The sequence below is a fragment of the Bubalus bubalis genome, chromosome 7 (assembly GCF_019923935.1).
Source record: "Bubalus bubalis isolate 160015118507 breed Murrah chromosome 7, NDDB_SH_1, whole genome shotgun sequence".
In the NCBI taxonomy this organism is placed as follows: domain Eukaryota; kingdom Metazoa; phylum Chordata; class Mammalia; order Artiodactyla; family Bovidae; genus Bubalus; species Bubalus bubalis.
The window spans coordinates 111,584,171-111,605,919 of NC_059163.1; the positions used below are offsets into that span (position 1 = coordinate 111,584,171).

The window sequence follows — 21,749 nt, forward strand, 5'->3', positions numbered from 1 at the left end:
GAAGGTTGAGAAAATTCAAACAAGGACATATTCTGAGTCACCGTGACACTCATCTCTTCCCAGTCCATCCTCTCCTTGCCCCTCCATCAGAAGCTGACTTGCACTCTCCACACCTGTAGACACACAGTATACCATTTGGGCTCCAACTGTGTCTTATTCGTATTCCTGGGAAATCCCAGACTTCACCACTGCAGACCAGTCCCCTGTTCAGGCTGGGGGAAAAAAAATACCCTCTATTTCTGTCATGTCTGGTTGCTTAGGGTGAACTCTGGTTTTCTCTGGCAGAAACCATAGTGATGGATGAGAGAAATCAGAATCACCTTCATCCTCTCAGGCTTCTCAGAATACCCACAGCTCCAGGTGCCCCTATTCTTGGTCTTCTTCACTGTCTATACAGTCTCTGTGGTGGGGAACCTGGGTATGATTGTGACCATCAGAATCAATCCCAAACTTCACACCCCCATGTAATTCTTTCTCAGCCATCTCTCCTTTCTTGATTTTTGTTACTCTTCTATAACCACACCCAAACTCTTAGAGATCTTGGTTGTGGACACAAGGACTATCTCCTACATGGGTTGCATGCTGCAGTTCTTCTTTGATTGCACACTTGTAATTACGGAGATGTTCATGTTAGCAGTGATGGCCTATGACCAGTTTGTGGCTATTTGTAACCCCCTGCTCTACACAGTTGCTGTGTCTCCTAAGCTCTGCAGCCTGCTGGTCACTGGAACCTACACATAGGGTGGAACGTGGTCCTTGACAATCACATGTTCTCTTTTGGAGCTGTCCTTCTATGGTTCTAACATCATACATCACTTTGGCTGTGAGCATTATGCAATCGTCTCTGCCTCTTGCTCTGACTCTTACTTCAGTCAGATGACATGTTTTATCATTTCTACTCTCAATGAGGTGTGTTGCCTCCTGATTATTCTCACCTCCTATGTTTTCATAATTGTCACATCATCAAGATGCCTTCAGCTGGTGGGCTCCAAAAAGCCTTCTCCACCTGTGCCTCCCACCTGACTGCCATCACCATTTTCCATGGGGTCATCCTTCTTCTCTACTGGGTACCCAACTCCAGAAGCTCATGGCTCTTCATCAAAGTAGTTGCTGTGCTTTTCACAGTAGTCATCCCCATGCTAAATCCCCTATCTACAGCCTTAGAAATAATGATGTGAAGGAGACCATCAGAAAATTAGTCAACACCAAAATCTTTTCTCACCTAATGTAATTTTGAATGAGAAGAGAGATAGAGGAGAGCACTTTCTTAAATGTACTTTATACAGTGTGTTGATGGTTATTACATTTTTCTTCAAATGTGTGCTTATTTGCTGATTAGTGTGATCTTTGAGACCCCTTCTCTGTCCATGGGGAATCTCCAGGGAAGAATACTGGAGTGGGAAGAGTGCCATACTCTCTTCCAGGGGATCTTCCCAAGCCATGGATGGAACTCATGTCTCCTGAAGTGCGTGTTGATTCTTTAGTGACTGAGACACAATGGGATACAATCTCTTGTGTGTGTGTGTGTGTGTGTGTGTGTGTGTGTGTGTGTATAATATGAATACAATGTGATTTTTACACTGCAATGTGATTTTAAAATATCACCTTCAGTTTAAAAGAAAATAAGAAATAAAATTATGTTTATGTCTCACTTTTAGAGTGTTATAGGCTAAATAACGATCATCTAACACTGTCCATGGGCTTCCCTGGTGGCTCAGATGGTAAAGAATCCCCCTGCAGTATGGGAGACCTGGGTTCTTTCCCTGGGTAAGGAAGATCATCTAGAGGAGGGCATGACAACCCACTCCAGTATTCTTGCCTGAAAAATCCCCATGGACAGAGGAGCCTGGTGGGCTATAGTCCATGGGGTCACAAAGAGTCAGATAAGACTGAGCAACTAAGCACAGCACAGCAAAAGGCTGCCCACATCCTAAAATCCTCAGAAAGAATTTGCAAATGATTTCTGTTCCATGTCTTCTTTTTTTTTTTTTTTCCTCTTCCTTTCCTTTCTCTTTTTCTCACTCTCAAATTATGAAATGTGATAAATAGATAGACAAGTAATTCTGTGTAATCATCCTGTATGTTGCTTTCTCCAAGAAATTAAAGACATTATCAGCTCTTTACAGCATTTCTGTAAGCATTTTTCTAGTCACTGTGCCTCTCTGATGCCTCTAGGAGCAAACTTCATTGCTGTGTTCAAAACTTTTTCTTCTAAACAGAGAATAGGTTATGAGAGTTGAAAGTTAACTTTGTCGCTTTTGAAATTTGTATCATTAAAATTTTGGAGTATATTCCCTTACAGCATTTTTTTTTCAAAAGAATTTTTAAGTGATTGACTGTAACAGTAGTTCCATTTTTGTTGCTGAAGGATGTTCCACAAAATAAATATATTGATATGATAATATGTTTATTCATACTACTACTACAAATGGAATTTGGCTATTTACTCTTCTTTATTGAAGTATTATTTATTTACAGTGTTATAATAATTTTATATGCACAATATAGTGATTCATTATGTTTTTAGACTATACACTATTAAAACTTAGTGGCTCAGTGGGTAAAGAACCTGCCTGTAATGCAGGTGATGCCAGAGATATGGGTTTGATTCCCGGGTGGGGAAGATCCCCTGGAGGAGGGCATGGCAACCCAATCTCATGAGCAGAGGAGCTTGGTGGGCTACAGTCCATGGGGTCACAAAGAGTTGGACACAACTGAAGTGACTGAGCACAGCACAGCACACAAAGGATAATAGCTAGAACTTATGGCACTAGACAGTGATATCCTTGTTGCTTATCTATTTTATACAGAGTATTTTGTAGACTTTATACTCCTAAATTGCCCCTCCTCCTTTCCTTATAAAGTCTGCAAATAACAATTTTTGGAGAGAATTAGAATAAAAAGAAACCTTGTGCATTGTGGGTGAGAATGTAAATTGGTAGAACCAATTGCATACTGTATGGAAAACAGTATGGAGTTTTGCACACACATGCACACAAACACACACACACAAGCTAAAAATAGAACTACCATATGAGCCAGCAATTTCACTCCTGGTTATTTCACCTTTTTTGTCTTTAATGTAAATGCTGCATGAACATTCTTACACAAGTATGTGCTGCATTGCACATGAGCACTCACTGGGTGAGGTATGCCCTATCTCTGAATGTTCTGGATCAAAGGCACTTGTTTCTGATCTTTTGCTAGGTGCCATCAAATAATTTTCCAAAATAGATGTATTAGTTTAAATTCCAACTATATTGCATGTGGATTCTAATTATTGTCCATTCTTGCCAACATTTAATACTGTCATAACAGACATTTTAATATTTTCAGGTTGGTGGGTGAGTAGGGGTACTTCATTTTGGTTATGAATTCAATTCCACTTTACTAATGTGGTTGAATTCTTATAATTTAGTTATTAGTTATTTGACTAATTATATAATTTTTAATTTAAAAAATAAATTGCAAAGATTTTTCAGAGTTTTCTTCACACCTCACTGTACATTGTTAGTAGGAATGCAAAATGTTGAAGCTGATGTGGAAAATGGTATAGAGGTTCTTTATTAAGTTGAAAGCACATTGAATTGTACATGATCCAGAAATCTTGCTTATGGGTATTATCCTACAAATTTGAGGTCAAGCTTTCAAAAATATGTTAGTGTTCCCACACTCACTGTAGAACGACTCACAATAGCCAGGGAGTGGAAACAACTGAAATATCTATGGACAGATAGTTGGATAAAAGGATGCTGTGCATATGTGAACAGTGGAATACAACCTGACCTTTAAAAAGAAGAAAATTGTGTAATATGTGACTACATGGATGAAACTTGAGGATATTATGCTAAATGAAAATGTCAGTCATAGAAAGACAAATACTGCAGGATTCCACTTATGTGATATATCAGAATCAAGGACTGGAATGGTAGCTACCAGAAGCTAGTGAAGAGGGAAGCAGGAATTTACAAATCAATGGTCAAGAAGTTTCAGTTTAGCAAGACACACACAGCTGTACTGTACAAAATTATATGTGTAGTCAACAGTACTGTATTGTACACTTAAAAATATCTTAAGAGGGTAGATCTCATATTGCGTTTTTACCACAGTAAAATAAAATTTAAGAGAGAATTAATGGTACATTATGATGACTAAAATTTAAATTTTATTTGGATTCTATCCAGTTTGTTTTTTCCCATTAATACATTCTTTTCTTTCTGAGATATAATCCGGGTACCACATTGGATTAGTTTTCACATCTTCGCAGTATCCTCTGGTCTGAAACAGTGTTTCACTCCTTTCTTGTTTTTTCTTGACTTTGACAATTCTAAGGAATATTGGTGAGGTATCCTGAAAAATGTTTCCGGATATGGGTTTACCTAATGATTCTCTCACATTAAACTGGGATTGTAGATTTTCGGTATGGTTTTATCACAGAAGTGAAGCTTTTCTCACGACATCGTCTCAGGGTGAATGATATCCACATTACATCACTGGAGAAGACCATCTTTATCTTTTGCCTAAGGCAGAGCTGGCCAAGTTTCTCTACTCCAAACTTGAATGCTGGATTTGAAATGCAGTTAATAACAATTATTTCTATATTTTTTTCCATATTCCAAAGTCTATATTTCATGTTTATTCAATGAATACCTATTATTTTAAAAGTTCAATATCAAACAAGTAATTAATGGGATAAATGTGGTTATGTAATTATCTTTAATGATGTAGAAGAAAATGCATCTACTAAAATGACACAAGAGACAGTGTTTCACATAATTAAATGGTTTGTGGTCCACTGAGTAATACTCCAATTACAATTCTGTGTACTTCATATATTCATGATCATGGGGGGAAATATAAGACCCAGGGTTTGGCAGAATTTAGACTGTGAATTCAGCTTTAAAATTTTTCTTTGTATTTTTTGATATTTCTAATGTCCCTGGAAATAAAATACCATTTTACTTGCATGCTTATTGAAATATACTATCATTTTTGCAAGCCTAAAGTCTTTTAATATCTTAAAGAATGTTTGAATACTGAGAAGAAATATACTGAAGGTTCATTAATCCTAAAAAGAAATTCTCAGTAAATTAATCAAGAACATCTGGTTTCAGGTCAGTTCATGTTTCTTTCTGTATCTTGCAAATTAAGTGGAAAAGATGGAGCTACCACTTGTATAGATTATTCCACAAACTATAGATGATCCCTTTCTATGATCAGAAACATTTTAATTTGCACTAATATGGCATGAAGTGGTTTTCACAATTAAGATTTGTATTACTGAAATTGGCAGCAATGAGCAATAGGGAAATTGAAAAAATACAGAGAATTCTGTAATTCCATAAACCTAGTTCCAATTTACAGAGAAGGCAATGGCACCCCACTCCAGTACTCTTGCCTGGAAAATCCCATGGATGGAGAAGCCTGGTAGGCTGCGGTCTATGGGGTTGCACAGAGTCAGAGACGACTGAAGCGACTTGGCAGCAGCAGCAGTTTCAATTTGAATATAAACCTACCATTAATCCACTGATTTTGTCCAAAATCATTTGAAATTGCTAACGTTGAACACCAAATCAATTTTCGGTCTCTTTTGTTATTGATATGAGTATTGCATCAATAAACTAAAACAGTGGTTCCAGTCTTCCTAGTATACCAGGATGTTGGTAATATTTTCAAATGTTGAAGGAAAGCCATTTGTTAAAATAGCCTGAATAATAATGGATATTTACAATGTATCTGCCCAGTCCCTCCTGCTATTGGAAAAAATATTCTGATGGCATATTATTTACATCTAGGGTTGTTTGTTGTAGATATCAAGTAGGCCTTCATGGAGCTGAGCCTGACACTTGATCTGGACAAAACTAAAATGAAGCAGACCATCCATCTAATTTTACTAAAGTTTTATGTCTGTATCTAGGGGCTACTCATTTTAAGGCATTGAAGCTCTTGCTTCCCCATCGTCTCCAAGTTTGCCTCATCATAACAGAGGTTTACTCATTGGTAGAAAAAATTTGTAATTTTCGCTGTATCTTGAATGCATTTTGTATAAAATTATTGTTGGTAAATATAATAATTAATTATATATAACTATATATATTTTACCCACTCCAGTGTTCTTGCCTGGAGAATCCCATGGACGGAGAAGCCTGGTAGGCTGCAATCCATGGGGTCGCACAGAGTCGGACACGACTGAAGCGACTTGGCAGCAGCATATATAATTTATAAATATAAATTATATCATTTTGTTTCTCATAACATTATATATAACTTATATTATATATTTAATTATATATTGGTGGCTGAAACAGTAAAGAATCTGTCTTCAATAAACCTGGGTTTGATCTCTGTGTTGGGAAGATCCCCTGGAGAAGGCAATGGCAATCCACTCCAGTATTCTTACCTGGAGAATCACATGGACAGAGAAACCTGGTGAGCTACAGTCCATGGTTTTTCAAAGAGTCAGACAAGAGAAAGCAACTAACACTTACTTATAATTTTAGATATATATCAAAAAACTTTAGCTGCTAAGTCATACTGGAGTGGGTTGCCATCTCCTTCTCCAGGGGATCTTCCTGACCTAGGGATTGAACTCAGGTCTCCTGCATTGCAGGTGGTCTCCTGCATTGCAGGTGGATTATTTACTGACTCAGCCACCAAAGAGGCCCACAGCAATATTGAGGTGGGTTGTCATTTCCTTCTCCAGGGACTCTTCCCCACCCAGGAATTGAACCTGTGTCTCCTATGTCTCCTACATTGAAGATAGATTATTTACCATTAAGCCACTATGGAAGCCTTATATATTAAAATAGATGATCTAAAATCACATTTACAAATAATTAATATAAGTTAATTAGATTCAATTAATGAATGAATCAGTGTTAAGCAAAATTTCAATATAAAAACCCCAAAATTATCCCAGGAGGCAGTATAACATTAATGGAAGTTTTGATGGAAGGTACATGATTATTTCATGAATAAGATTTTAGTGGTTCTCATAATTTATCATGCATCAGAAATCACCTGGAGGGCTGGATAAATCACAAATTGTGGGCTACATTCCAGAGTTTTTGATTTAGGAAGTTGGAGACGGGGCTTGAGAATTTGCATCCCTAACATATTTTTTGGAGAAGGCAATGGCACCCCACTCCAGTACTCTTGCCTGGAAAATCCCGTGGACGGAGGAGCCTGGTGGGCTGCAGTCCATGGGGTCGCTAAGAGTCGGACACGACTGAGTGACTTCACTTTCACTTTTCACTTTCATGCATTGGAGAAGGAAATGGCAACCCACTCTAGTGTTCTTGCCTGGAGAATCCCAGGGACAGAGGAGCCTGGTGGGCTGCTGTCTATGGGGTTGCACAGAGTCAGACACGACTGAAGTGACTTAGCATAGCATAGCATAACATATTCTTAGGTGTCCCTGATGCTGCTGGTTTGAGGACCATATCTGGAGAATATATACCAGCTCCCCAGAGACATATGAAGCTTCTGCCTTCTGTGTTTCTCTTTTCTTCATTTCTAGTTTTCAGGAATAATGTTTGGCCCTTTGTTCAACAGGAATCATTCTGCTATCAGAAGGAAGTCAGAGTATCAAACCCATGTTAATTCTCCTGGGTTTTTCAGAATATCCAGTACTCCAGATCCCACTTTTCCTTGTTTTCTTGTCTATCTACACAGTCACTGTAGTGGGGAATTTAGGCATGATCATAATCATCAAGGTCAATTCAAAACTCCACACGGTCATGTACTTCTTCCTTAGTCACTTATCCTTTGTCGATTTCTATTTTTCTACTGTAGTTATACCCAAACTGTTGGAGAATTTGATTCTGGAGGACAGAACCATTTCTTTTTCTGGTTGCATTGTGCAATTTTGTTTCACTTGCCTATTTGATTTAGCAGAAACTTTCATGTTAACAGCAATGGCCTATGACTGCTTTGTGGCAGTCTGCAACCCCTTGCTCTACCACTGTGGTGTCTCCGAAGCCCTGTGTTCTCTTGGTGGCTGGCTCTTACTCATGGGGTGTAGTGTGCCCCATGACACACATATTTTCTTCTTGTATTATCCTATTGCAAGTGTAGCACCATAAATAATTTTATCTGTGACCACTCTGCAATTGTTTCTGTCTCCTGCTCAGATCCCTATATCAGTCAGATGTTATGTTCTATTATTGCCATATTAAATGAGGCAAGCAGCCTGGTGATTATTGTGATGTCCTATATATTTATTTTTATCACTATTATGAGGATGCCTTCGGTAAGTGGGCGCTGGAAAACCTTCTCCACCTGTGCTTCCCACCTGACAGCCATCAGCATCTTCCATGGAACCATCCTTTTCCTTTACCGCATTCCTAATCCAAAAACTTCTTGGCTCACAGACAAGTGACTTCTGTGTTTTACACAGTAGTGATTCCTATGCTGAACCCCTTGATCTACAGTTTGAGGAACAAAGAAGTAAAAAATACATTCACAAGATTAGTTTTCACAAAACTGCTTTGCCACTCCATGTAATATTTTTAAATTCATTATTTTATTTCTGAAAAAAAATGATATCCTATGCTACAGATTGTTCAGTTCTTGTGGTGTAATTAATGATTCAAGTCTTTTGATAAATATAAAGGTTTAAGTTAATATATCTATGGCAGGATAGCATTTTATCGATCATTATTGATTTTTGCATACATCGGTGTTTAGTAAAATAGCTGTAAACCATATGTAAACCAATTTTTTTAAAAAAATGACTGCTTTTTATAGTATTTATAAATTATTATTGAGTGAATTCAATTGTATTAAAAGTTTATGGGTATATGATGAAATAAGCTATTTTTTTTCTGCTTTGGACAGTTGGCATGTACCTCATAAGAAAAATGATTAAGGAGAAAGTTCAAGCTTCTTACAAAGAAGGCATAAACTGTTTATGATATCCTCTTCAAAACACAATTCTTGGAAAATTAAAGACAGGAGGGCAAAATGGACTCCAATAACTAATCAATCAAACACACAGTAACAATAAAATATGAGTAACCAATCAACAACCCAAATATTCCAATCATACAATGACCAAGTATTGTCTTAGACTAAAGTCTTTAGTCATGCATGACAGCAATCTGTCCTTCATTATATCACAGAGTTTGCTCATACTCATGTCCATTAAGTCAGTGAAGCTATCCAACTATCTCATCCTCTGTTGCCCACTTCTCTGCCTGCCCTCAATCTTTCCCAGAATCAGGGTCTTTTCCAATGAGTCAACTTTTCTCAACTGGTGGCCAAAGTGTTGGAGCTTCAGCTTGAGCCTCAGTCCTTCCAATGAGAATTCAGGGTTGATCTCCTGTAGGATTGACCTGGTTTGATCTCCTTGCTGTTCAAGGGACTCTCAAAAGTTTTCTCCAGCACCACAATTTGAAAGCAACAATTCAGCACTCAGTCTTCTTTATGGTCCAACAGTCACATCTATAGATGACTATTGGAAAAACTATAACTTGAACTATATGGACCTTTGTCAACAAAGTGATGCCTCTGCTTTTTAATACACTGTCTAGGATTGTCATAGCTTTCTTTCCAAGGAATCATAGATGAATGAATCATAGATGTAAACATAAAAATGAAACTGAAAAATATTTAGCATAAAACAGAAAAAATCTTTCCAAAGTTAGGATGATAATTCTTTGAATGAACATAAAAAGTATGGATCTTTAAAAAACAATAAAAGGAGCTTCATTGCCATTAAAAATGTTTGGTAAAAGTTTCTTAAGCATAAATGACACCATTAATAAAGTGAAAATACAAGCCATAGATTGTGAGTAAATATTTGCAAAACTTATATTTGATAAGTGATTTCAATGTAAAGCATACAGAGGAAGTCTTTATACTTAATACAAGAAAAAATCCTACTTAAAGTTTTGATGAACTATCTGAGCACACATTTGACAAAACAGAACACACAAATAAACACATGAAAAAATAGTAAGTATAGCTAGTCATCAATGACATTCTTATTAAAATTAAAACTTAAACCATAGAGAGAAGCTACTGTACTTCATTTAGAATAGCTAAAATGAATAAGAGTTTCAAATACTGGTGAAAATGTGGAGCAAGTTAAATGCTTATGCATTTCAGATAAGAGTACAGGGTTAAATAACCTTGAAAATAGTTTAGCAGTATCTTATGAAGTTATACAAGCACTTCCCAGACTATTATGCTACAGAAACTGTGATAGCAATTGATGGCAATTTGTTGTGCAGCATGGAAAACTAATATCCAACAAGGCTGCTAGCTCTGGTTGACCAGGGTGATAGATATTGGCTTCAAAGCTAGTCCAGGGTACAGAGGCGTCAGCAAAGGGGGGAAGATGCATTGTGGAACTCAAGCCTATCTCAGTGAGAAAATAACCATGTAGACTTGTGGGATTTTGGATCAAGACCATACTATGTACAATAATTCTGTGCCTGGTGGGAAACAGCCTCTGGTGTGTTATGGCTTCCTGGTAGAGTCTGGCAAGTGTCAGTCAGGTTGTCAGGAGCCTAGGGAAAGCATTTGTTGCTGCTGTTTAGTCACTAAACTGTGTCCAAATCTTTTGCGTATACATGGACTACAGCCCACCAGGCTCCTCTGTCCAACAGATTTCCCAGGCAAGAATACTGGAGTGGGTGGCCATTTCCTTCACCAACTGTTATTCCTGAATCCAGGCAGGGATAGAACGAACGTCTCCTGCACTGCAGGTGATTTTTTTTTTTTTTTTTTTTTTTTTTACCACTGAGCCACCAGGCAAGCCAGTGGTCTAATTGTGTGATATTTCATTGTAGTAGAACTAGTAGATTGATTGACACTCAGAAGTTTTAGAGACTTAAACATGTTTCCAAAATGCACTTGCCATTTTTAAGAGACTGTATTATTTAATTGTATTAATATAAGCTAGGAAGTGTGGATTGCTTATATTTAGAAGAAAACACAATTTAGTTTCAGTAAAGAACATCACTGTTTCTGAAGACAATAGTATTTATTTAGGTTAAGCAACAAAATCGGAGACCAAGTTATATTGCTTATACATCTCAAAACCCATGCACGTCATACACAGAATAGGAAAGAAAAATCACACAGTAAATATATACAATAGCAGTTAATATCTCTTAACAGTTGCATTTTAGCTTATTTATCTTTCATTTTGGGTTTTACTGTAGTCATCAAGTTTTCTTATTCAGTTCATGTATTTTTTTATAATTATTTTTAAAAGAAATTCATGAAATAGACTGAGGTGCCATCTCCAGTGATTCAGAAAAATAAACTACCTTCTTGCAAATTGCCACATTAAAAAACATTCAAGCTAATTTCTTGAATGTGATATAAAAATAAATAGCTCAAGAAATATTCTCTGGGGTCTAAATCCCCAAGGTCATGGAAGCATACATAAGCCCTGCATTTTGTTCATAGGAATCAGATTCAGCTTCCAAATCTCTCCCCCCTCCACCCTGTTTCTTCCTTTCTCTGAGTTTTTCTGAAATTAAGAAAGAAGTATATTCCAGTCACATTAAATTTTTGTGAGCTCCTGATATATTGATTAGCTCCTTAATGTTTTACATGATGTTTGAATTTTGAGTGGGAACTGCCCTGGAGACAATTAATAGTAGAAATGGGATCTTCAGGTGAGTTGGTTTCAGATGGGATGATCAATCTTGTTTCTTTTCTCTCCTTTGGCGAACTCTGAGATCCTGAAACCTCTAAAGCAGTGGACACTCTTTGTCAGTCTTTGTGTGATAATGTCTCCTGAGTCCATTTTCCTGAGGGCTGAGCTTTGATATCCTCCCCCTTCACTGGGGAATCATCCTGATTTTGGCTCTGAGGATATCCAGACTGTGTTTAGCAGAGTAGACACAATGAAAATTTTTAAAAAGAATATTATAATGCCTGGTAATTCCTCAACACCTTAAAATTGAGTCAAAAGAAGATAAGAATCATATGTATAAAATAATAATAAACACAATAATATACAATTCCATTTTTCTGACAGTAATGACTGCAGGTATGTCAAGGGTGTGGAAAATATGGCTGAAGTAAAAAGGAAAAGTGTCCTGATAGTAATTTTCATGAAATGCTTTATATATTGTTCAAGTGCTGCTGCTGCTGCTAAGTCACTTCAGTCGTGTCCAACTCTGTGCGACCCCATAGACAGCAGCCTACCAGGCTTCCCTGTCCCTGAGATTCTCCAGGCAAGAACACTGGAGTGGGTTGCCATTTCCTTCGCCAATGCATGAAAGTGAAAAGTGAAAGTGAAGTCGCTCAGTCGTATCGGACTCTATGCGACCCCATGGACTGCCGCCTACCAGGCTTCTCCGTCCATGGGATTTTCCAGGCAAGAGTACTGGAGTGGGGTGCCATTGCCTTATCCATTCAGGTGCTACATCAGTATGTAAGAAAAAGAGGAAATTACAGGCCTTATATTCTGAGAATACTGACATGAGCAGAGAAGGTTGAAAACTGGAGAATACAGCGAGGATAATAGGATAATACAGTTTAAGTAAAACTGAGCAGATAAATTTAGATTTGATAAATTAAAGTTTTTAATGCATTGGAGAAGGCAATGGGAACCCACTCCAGTGTTTTTGCCTGCAGAATCCCAGGAATGGGGGAGCCTGGTGGGTTGCCGTCTATGGGGTTGCACAGAGTCCGACATGACTGAAGTGACTTAGCAGCAGCAGCAGCAAGAGTCAGAAACTGTCATAACAACCACAGTAATCAAGAAAAGAAGAAGTTGATTTTCTCACAGTGTAGGTTAGCAGCATCACAGGGAAGTTGGCTGAGCCTAGGAGACCATGTATATTGTCACCCTGCTTATTTAACTTATATGCAGAATACATCATGAGAAACGCTGGACTGGAAGAAACACAAGCTGGAATCAAGATTGCTGGGAGAAATATCAATAACCTCAGATATGCAGATGACACCACCCCTATGGCAGAAAGTGAAGAGGAACTCAAAAGCCTCTTGATGAAAGTGAAAGTGGAGAGTGAAAAAGTTGGCTTAAAGCTCAACATTCAGAAAACGAAGATCATGGCATCTGGTCCCATCACTTCATGGGAAATAGATGGGGAAACAGTGGAAACAGTGTCAGACTTCATTTTTTTGGGCTCCAAAATCACTGCAGATGGTGATTGCAGCCATGAAATTAAAAGATGCTTACTCCTTGGAAGGAAAGTTATGACCAACCTAGATAGCATATTCAAAAGCAGAGACATTACTTTGCCAGCAAAGGTCCATCTAGTCAAGGCTATGGTTTTTCCTGTGGTCATGTATGGATGTGGGAGTTGGACTGTGAAGAAGGCTGAGCGCCGAAGAATTGATGCCTTTGAACTGTGGTATTGGAGAAGACTCTTGAGAGTCCCTTGGACTGCAAGGAGATCTAACCAGTCCATTCTGAAGAACATCAGCCCTGGGATTTCTTTGGAAGGAATGATGCTCAAGCTGAAACTTCAGTACTTTGGCCACCTCATGCGAAGAGTTGACTCATTGGAAAAGACTTTGATGCTGGGAAGGATTGGGGGCAGGAGGAGAAGGGGAGGACAGAGGATGAGATGGCTGGATGGCATCACTGACTCGATGGACATGAGTCTGAGTGAACTCCGGGAGTTGGTGATGGACAGGGAGGCCTGGCATGCTGCGATTCATGGGGTCTTAAAGAGTCGGACACAACTGAGCGACTGAACTGAGGTTACCATGAGATTAAAAAGGGATGATTAATAAGAGTCAGATAATAATGAGAAAACAAAGTGGGAACAGAGCAATTTATTGAAGGATAGTGATTGATTAATTAACATGAACAGGGCCAAGAGGAAATTCAGGAAAAGAGTTGAGCTACTCTTTGACACCACAAATTGTTCCTGTGGTTTTGTTGCTGCCAACCTTGATCCTTGATCTGTTTCTTAGATTGTTTAAAATAATATATGTTTAAAAATAATACCAATTATTCAGAATATTAAGAATTAAAATTGATGAGGGTGGGAAAACCTATATATTTTGAACTGCATAACTGTCAGACTTTGTGCTAATTATATTAATGTTGTTTTCTAACTTAATATGTATACACCTGCAATATATATATTATCATGTCATTATTACTGATAAAGAACTTGAGGCTCATAAAATCTGAGTGATTCACCAAAGATTATACAGTAAATATCAAAGCTTGGAACTGAATTTAAATCTATGTTTCCAACTCCTTGCTTCTTTCATTGTGTCAGTCTGTCTGTCGCTAACTCTTTTCCACTTCCCACCCATTCCCTTTTCTGCATATAGGAAATACATTTTTTGAGTGTCAAAAGTACCATAAAGCTATTCAAGAAATAATTAAGTATTTCTCCCTTCACATGGTCAGACAAAATTAAAATTACATCTGTGTTTATGAGAGTCGAACTAATAGTCCTTTTATTAATGAATATTTCAGATGTGTGCTTGTTATTGGTTAACTTATTTTAAAATCTTTGCTAAATAAATATTCTTCTGTTGTTATAAACTGCTTACCAGTACAAGATGCTTTTGCTTTCTCAAAATAACGTATACAAATAATGATTGTATGACTCAAAGCAAGATTATCACCTGTAGTTTTAATCAAACTCAATATTCCTGTCACCAGAAGTTTTGAGGGTGATAATTTAACCACTTGTGTTTGTTACTGTATTCTCTGGTTTTCTTGAGAAACAGTATAGAATGTGAAAGAATTGAGCAAAATACATTTTAAGTTACTCTGTAATTCAGATATTCTATAAGCATTTAATTCTATAATATTCTTAATAAATTTATTAGATTAAAAATATTGATAGCAAGTTAAGAGATATTGATCAAAAAATTTAAAAGACTATATTGAGAGCATCAGTGGCACTATGTGAGAGAAGTGATAAATAGTCAAATAGGAAAGAAAACAAAAGTGAGGATACTACAAATTGTAATACAACTTCATTACTTTACCAGGTCTCTGCATTGAACACAAAGCCAATAATTTTAGCATCAAACAAATCATTGGAAAACTTGAAGATAGAGCTTTATTTCCTTCAATGTTCATTTATGTTTTCCAAAATGTGAAAATTCTTGTGGTGACTCATGACTTCTGCCTTTTTGATGATCTTTAGTTTGAACATAATGATAGAAGTACTATGGCCTCTAAAAATATTACTCCTCCCGCTTTTTAAAATAAATTTGAGTGCTATGTTTTCATTTATTGTTATATTATTCCCACTTAACAGCACAGACCTTCAGAATGGTGGAACTATGAAAAGTATGTTTTTCTACAACACTATAGAAAATATTTGTCTCTAACTCTACACTAAATTCAATATCTGTCACTCATGATCAACTTCAAATCTAACTCATCACTAGCAGGCTGTGTTAATTCAAACAAGTGTCTTAACTCATATATGCTTCCATTTCCTTTGTAAAATATGAGACTGGTTGTTTTTAAATTCAAAGTCTTATTTAGTGGTCAAAACTAATGTACCAATATTTTAACACAATGTCTGCCACACAATAAATGAGATATCCATGGACTGTCATCATTATCATTGCTATCATTTTATTATCACTATTTAAGATTCTCTCCAATAACAATCATGTGGTTTGCTGAAGGAAATCAGAGTGCCAGGGCCACGTTCACCCTCTTGGGCTTCTCAGAATATCCCAACATCCAGGTTCCCTTGTTCCTGGCTTTCCTCACCGTCTATGCAGTCACCGTGATGGGGAACCTGTGCATGATCACCATCAACAGGATCAGTCCCAAACTCCACATCCCCATGTACTTTTTTCTCAGTCACTTGTCCTTTATTGATTTCTGCTACTCCACCACAGTTACACCCAAACTCTTGGAGAATTTGGTTGTGGAAGACAGAACCATCTCTTTCACAGGATGCATCACGCAATTCTTCTCGGCTTGTGTGTTTGCAGTGGCAGAGGCATTCATGTTGGCAGTGATGCCCTATGACTGATTTGTGGCCATTTGTAAGCCTCTACTCTACACAGTGGTCATGTCCCCAGAGCTCTGTGCATTGTTAGTGGCCTGTCCCTACATGTAGGGTGTAGTTCTCCTCCCTGACACTCACCTATTTTCTTCAGACATTATCCTTCTGTGGGTCTAACATCAAAAATAATTTTCTCTATCAGCACTCTGTCATTGTCTCCGTCTCCTGCTCTGACCCCTTCATCAGCCAAGTGCTCTGTTTTGCATTGCCATATTTAATAAGGTGAACAGCCTGGCAATTATCTTCACTACTTATATTTCCATTTTTGCCACTATCATAAAAATGCCCTCTGCTGGGATTCACCAAAAAATCCTTCTCTACTTGTGCCTCCCATCTGACCACCATCACTATGTTCCATGGGACTGTCTTGTTCCTTTACTGTGTACCCAGCTCCAAAAACTCATGGCTCATGGTCAAAGTAGGTTCTGTGTTTTATACAGTGGTGAGTCCCATGCTGAAACCTCTGATCTATAGCCTCAGGAACAAAGATGTGAAGGAGAGTGTCAGGAAATTAATGAATCACTAAATACAATTTGGTTGAAGATCTGTATGTCCAAAAGAAATTTGATCTATTACATAGTGTTGATTAAATCTTCTTGTAGAGATGATGACTCAAATTATGTAGTCAACTCACTAGACCATAAATTTAGAGTCATAAATTGGCTGTTTGATCTCTTAGTTTCAGTTCAGTTCAATGTAAAATAAAATAGCTGTGTATCATGTGTAAAATGATGTGTGTTGTGGGTGTATGAAAAGTAAAACTGTGAGTTGTTCAGTCATGTCTGACTCTTTGCCACCCCATGGACTGTAGCCTGCCAGGTTCCCCTGTCCATGGAACTCTCCAGGAAAGAATAATGGAGTGGGTAGCCATTGCCTTCTCCAGGGAATCTTCCTGACCCAGGGATTAAACCTGGGTTTCCTGCATTTCAGGGAAATTCTTCAACTTCTGAGCCAACATGGAAGCACTATGGGTGAATAGTGTCTTCCAAATATCCATGTCATCCAGAATTCAAATGTCACCTTATTTGGAAATAATACCTTTGCAGATGTAATTAAGGTAAGAGTTAAGATGAGCTTAAAGTGAACCCAAAATCCAATGAGAGTGTCCTTATAGGAGACAGAAAAAGATACACAGAGACACACAGGGAAGGAGGGTGTGTGACTTCTGCTTCTCTCTGTTTCCTCCTAAACCACACACAATTCTTAAAAAAAAAAAAAAAAAGAAGCAAAAAAAAAAAACAACTCATTTTTAGTATTGTTGGTACATAACTGCTTCCTGGCTGTTTGTAAAACTGAACTTTACATAGCTGTTGTGCCCCAGAAGCTGTGTTCCATCTTTCTGGCTGGTGCTATAGCTGAGCATAGACTGTTTCTTATACTCATCCTTTCAGTTGTATTGCCTACTGTGTGTCCATCATAGTTAACATATTTTGCATGAATATTCTGCTGCCCTTTTGGATCTTGTTTTACTTTAGCCCATTCAATGAACTAAGAAAGTTCAAAGTCATCATTTCCTAGCTTTCCCTTCTGTCACTATTTTAAAGATAGTTTCTACCTGTGGGCATCACAGAGCCCTGTTTACCTGTGCCTTCCACACATCATCATCCTTTCTCTCTATAGCACGTGCGTGCTGTGTGCTAAGTCACTTCACTCGTGTCTGACTCTTTGAGACCCTGGACTGTAGCCCACCAGGCTCCTCTGCCCATGGCATTCTCCAGGCAAGAATACTGGAGTTGGTTGCCATGCCTTCCTCCAGGGGATCTTCCAGACGTAGGGACTGAGCCAGAATCGCTTATGTCTCCTGCAAGTACCTTATCACTAGTGCCACCTGGGAAGCCTTCTATAGTATGCTCAGTTCCAAATGCTCATAAGTAATTGTTCAAGTAGAGTCTGTTTTATACCATGCCAATCCTCACACTGAACTCAGTGACATACAGTATACATACGGACATACTCACTGACATAATAGCTTGAAATATAAAAAAACATGAAACACCTTGTAAGGAAGTTAATAGGCTCCAAAATATTTTAGTGCTCAATCCAGTGTTAATAAATATATTTCTATTAAATCATGTATGTGCCTATTCAAATACCACCTTCCAAGAAAATTCTTTTCTGAAAATCTAATATAATGAGATAATCACTCTTTATCCCATTAATGATATATTTTTTCTTAAAAACAGATGATATGTTAAATACATGCAATAATTTATTTGTCTCATTTCCTTCTCCTTCTATACACTCCAAGAGAGTAGAATTTTCTGGTATTATTATTGTATCTTATATCTCTAATGCCTATAAAATTACCTAGAAAACACATTTGGACTTCAATGAATACTTGCTGGATGAATAAAAGATGAAAAGAAATGAAAATTTCTGACTAAATTCATATTTAGTACTGTGCTCACCTAGGTAAAGGAGCTTCTGTGGTGGCTCAGATGGTAAAGAATCCCCCTGCAATGCAGGAGATCCAGGTTCGATCCCTGGGTCAGGAAGATGCCCTGGAGAAGGAATGGCAATCCACTCCAGTATTCTTCTCTGGAGAATCCTATGGACAGAGCAGCCTGGCTACAGTCCATGGGGTCACAAAGAGATGGACACGACTAGGTGACTAACTCTTCACCTGGGTAAGACTTTAGATGATGTCTCCTTAATGAATATAGTTGTCACATGAGATTTAAAAAGCTAAAATACCATAAATATTACACTCAAAAACTTATATGAGTGCTTTTATTGCTGAATACTCTACCTTGGAATATGTTTCTTTGTCTAATTTTAAGTCTTTAGATGTAGCTGCATATTCTATAAACATTTGACTCTTTTGCAGTTTTCAGAACCACAGAAATAACACTTCCATTATCAAAAGGGTCTCTCATGAATAGTCCTTGAATGTAGTTTATTAACACTGGTCATGTTCAATTTAGAGATCTTGTCCTTTCTAAGCTAATACAGATTTCAGAAAATCTGAAGAGTTTATTTAAAATTCCCCAAGCCAGGCTTCAACAATATGTGAACCATGAACTTCCTGATGTTCAAGCTGGTTTTAGAAAAGGCAGAGGAACCAGAGATCAAATTGCCAACATCCGCTGGATCATGGAAAAAGCAAGAGAGTTCCAGAAAAACACCTATTTCTGCTTTATTGACTATGCCAAAGCCTTTGACTGTGTGGATCACAATAAAATGTGGAAAATTCTGAAAGAGATGGGAATACCAGACCACCTGACCTGCCTCTTGAGAAACCTGTATGCAGGTCAGGAAGCAACAGTTAGAACTGGACATGGAACAACAGACTGGTTCCAAATAGGAAAAGGAGTACGTCAAGGCTGTATATTGTCACCCTGCTTATTTAACTTCTATGCAGAGTACATCATGAGAAACGCTGGGCTGGAAGAATCACAAGCTGGAATCAAGATTGCCAGGAGAAATATCAATCACCTCAGATATGCAGATGACACCACCCTTATGGCAGAAAGTGAAGAAGAACTAAAGAGCCTCTTGATGAAAATGAAAGAGAAGAGTGAAAATGTTGGCTTAAAGCTCAAAGTTCTCCTTTTTAATTCCTTGGGGTATCAAAGGTCTAGCTTTTTTTTTTTTTTTTTTTCCCTTAATGTAAGCATTTTTTCACTACAAACTTTTCTCTTAAAGCTGTGTTGGTTGTAATTTGTTATTATCCTCTAATTTTGGGCATATTTTTCTATTTCCATTTGTCTCAGGATATTTTTTAATTCTTTTTTTATTTCTCCTCTGAACTACTGGTTGTTCAGGGATATGTTTAATCTCCATACATTTGCAAATTTTTAAACTTATTTTTTTAACTGATTTCCAGTTTTATACTGTCTTGGTTGGGGAAGTGTTTGATATGTTTTAAATTTTCTGTGACATTCTTGAATGAAGGTCTTACTGTCTGTGAGAGTCAGATGATCTGGAGACATGTCAACCCTTAAAGTGTTAGTCACTCAGTTGTGTCAGAGTCTTTGTGACCTCATGGACTGTAACCTACCAGCCACCTATGTCCATGGAATTCTCCAGGCAAAAATACTGAAGTTGGTAGCCATTCCCTTCTCCAAGGGATCTTTGTGACCCAGTGATCAAACCCAGGTCTCCCATATTCCAGGTAGATTCTTTACCATATCCCTAGGGTAGTCACAAAAGCTGAGTTATATCTATGTGTATAAGTTTCTTCCAGGGAGATACTGGTAAGTTGAGGTAAGAGGCCTTCAGACAATTGAATAAGTCAATTTTAATTTTATAATTCCATTTATAGGACTTAAAATATTCTTGCCTTTAGTTCACATCCACTAGATCTCATAATAACAGTCAGTATGTAGATCAAATGAATCTTTAGATGCTCTGATACAGGGCAGTCAAAAAGAGAGAGATTACCTAACCAGATTACACATTTATATTCTCTAAATTAGCAACAATCCACCAACACTCCATTTTTCTTGGACAATATATCTCAAAAAATATTTCTACCATATTTCTGCTCATAAATAACAGTTCTAAAATATTGTGTGTAAATTGAGTAAACATAGCACAAGTGAAAACCCTTGAAGTCTTTTATTAAAAAAAAAAATCTTCATAAGTTCTTTCCAGTATGATTCTGTGTAAGAGGTCAGTTTCTCACAAATGCCCCCTGTGGAAGCCAGAGAATCTTCTTGGGCTTTAATTTCATTCTGAAATGTTTTTGCACAAAGACACTCTACAATGATAGCTAGAAAATCTAAGAAACAGTGGTTTTTTAACTTTTGCAACTGTAATGAATAAGTACATGAATTTTATATACTTCTTCAAATATATCTGTATTGTCTAGACATGCTGATTCAGTGCTTTAGCATGAGATTCTAGAGCAGAAACTCACAAAATACACATTAATTACTTAAAAATATATCAGCTGTGACCGGCGCATTTAGTGCTGCCAAGAGGAGATACCCCACGTCCAAGGTCAGGGGCAGAAGCCAGGAGGACCCCATGCCTGAGGGGAGGCGACCAAGAGGAGTTACCCCATGTCCGAGGTCAGGGGCAGTGGCCGAGAGTGCCAGGCTGTGATGGCGCAGGAACGGCTGAGAGGAGCTACCCCATGTCCGAAGTCAGGGGCAGAAGCCAGGAGGACCCCATGCCTGAGGGGAGGCGACCAAGAGGAGTTACTCCACGTCCGAGGTCAGAGGCAGTGGCCGAGAGTGCCAGGCTGTGATGGCGTAGGAACGGCTGAGAGGACCTACCCCATGCCCGAGGCCAGGAGCCACGGGCCGGAGGAGGAGCAACCCCACCTCCAAGGAGCGGTGGCTGTGTGGGCTCAGGAGGGACTAGAGGAGCTATTCCCTGATCAAGGTCAGAAGGGGTGGAAGTGAGGAGATACCCCTCATCCAAGGTAATGAGCAGCGGCTGTGCTTTGCTGGAGCAGCCATGAAGAGATACCCCACGTCCAAGTTAAGAGAAACCCAAGTAAGACGGTAGGTGTTGCAAGAGGGCATCAGAGGGCAGACACACTGAAACAATACTCACAGAAAACTAGTCAATTTAATCACACTAGGACCACAGCCTTATCTAACTCAATAAAACTAAGCCATGCCCATGGGGCCACCCAAGACGGGCAGGGTCATGGTGGAGAGGTCTGACAGAATTGTAGTCCACTGGAGAAGGGAATGACAAACCACTTCAGTATTCTTGCCTTGAGAACCCCATGAACAGTATGAAAAGGCAAAATGATAGGGTACTGAAAGAGAAACTCCCCAGGTCAGTAGGTGCCCAATATGC

At 38.1% G+C, this 21,749-nt stretch overlaps 3 pseudogenes; all 3 read left to right on the top strand.

Moving 5' to 3' along the window:
• Positions 1 to 209: 209 nt before the first annotated feature.
• On the top strand, positions 210 to 1,250 carry LOC112586129 (annotated as a pseudogene).
• Positions 1,251 to 4,369: 3,119 nt separating this feature from the next.
• On the top strand, positions 4,370 to 8,505 carry LOC102406943 (annotated as a pseudogene).
• A 7,082-nt stretch (positions 8,506 to 15,587) lies between these two features.
• LOC102406627 lies at positions 15,588 to 16,518 on the top strand (annotated as a pseudogene).
• The last annotated feature ends 5,231 nt before the right edge of the window (positions 16,519 to 21,749 follow it).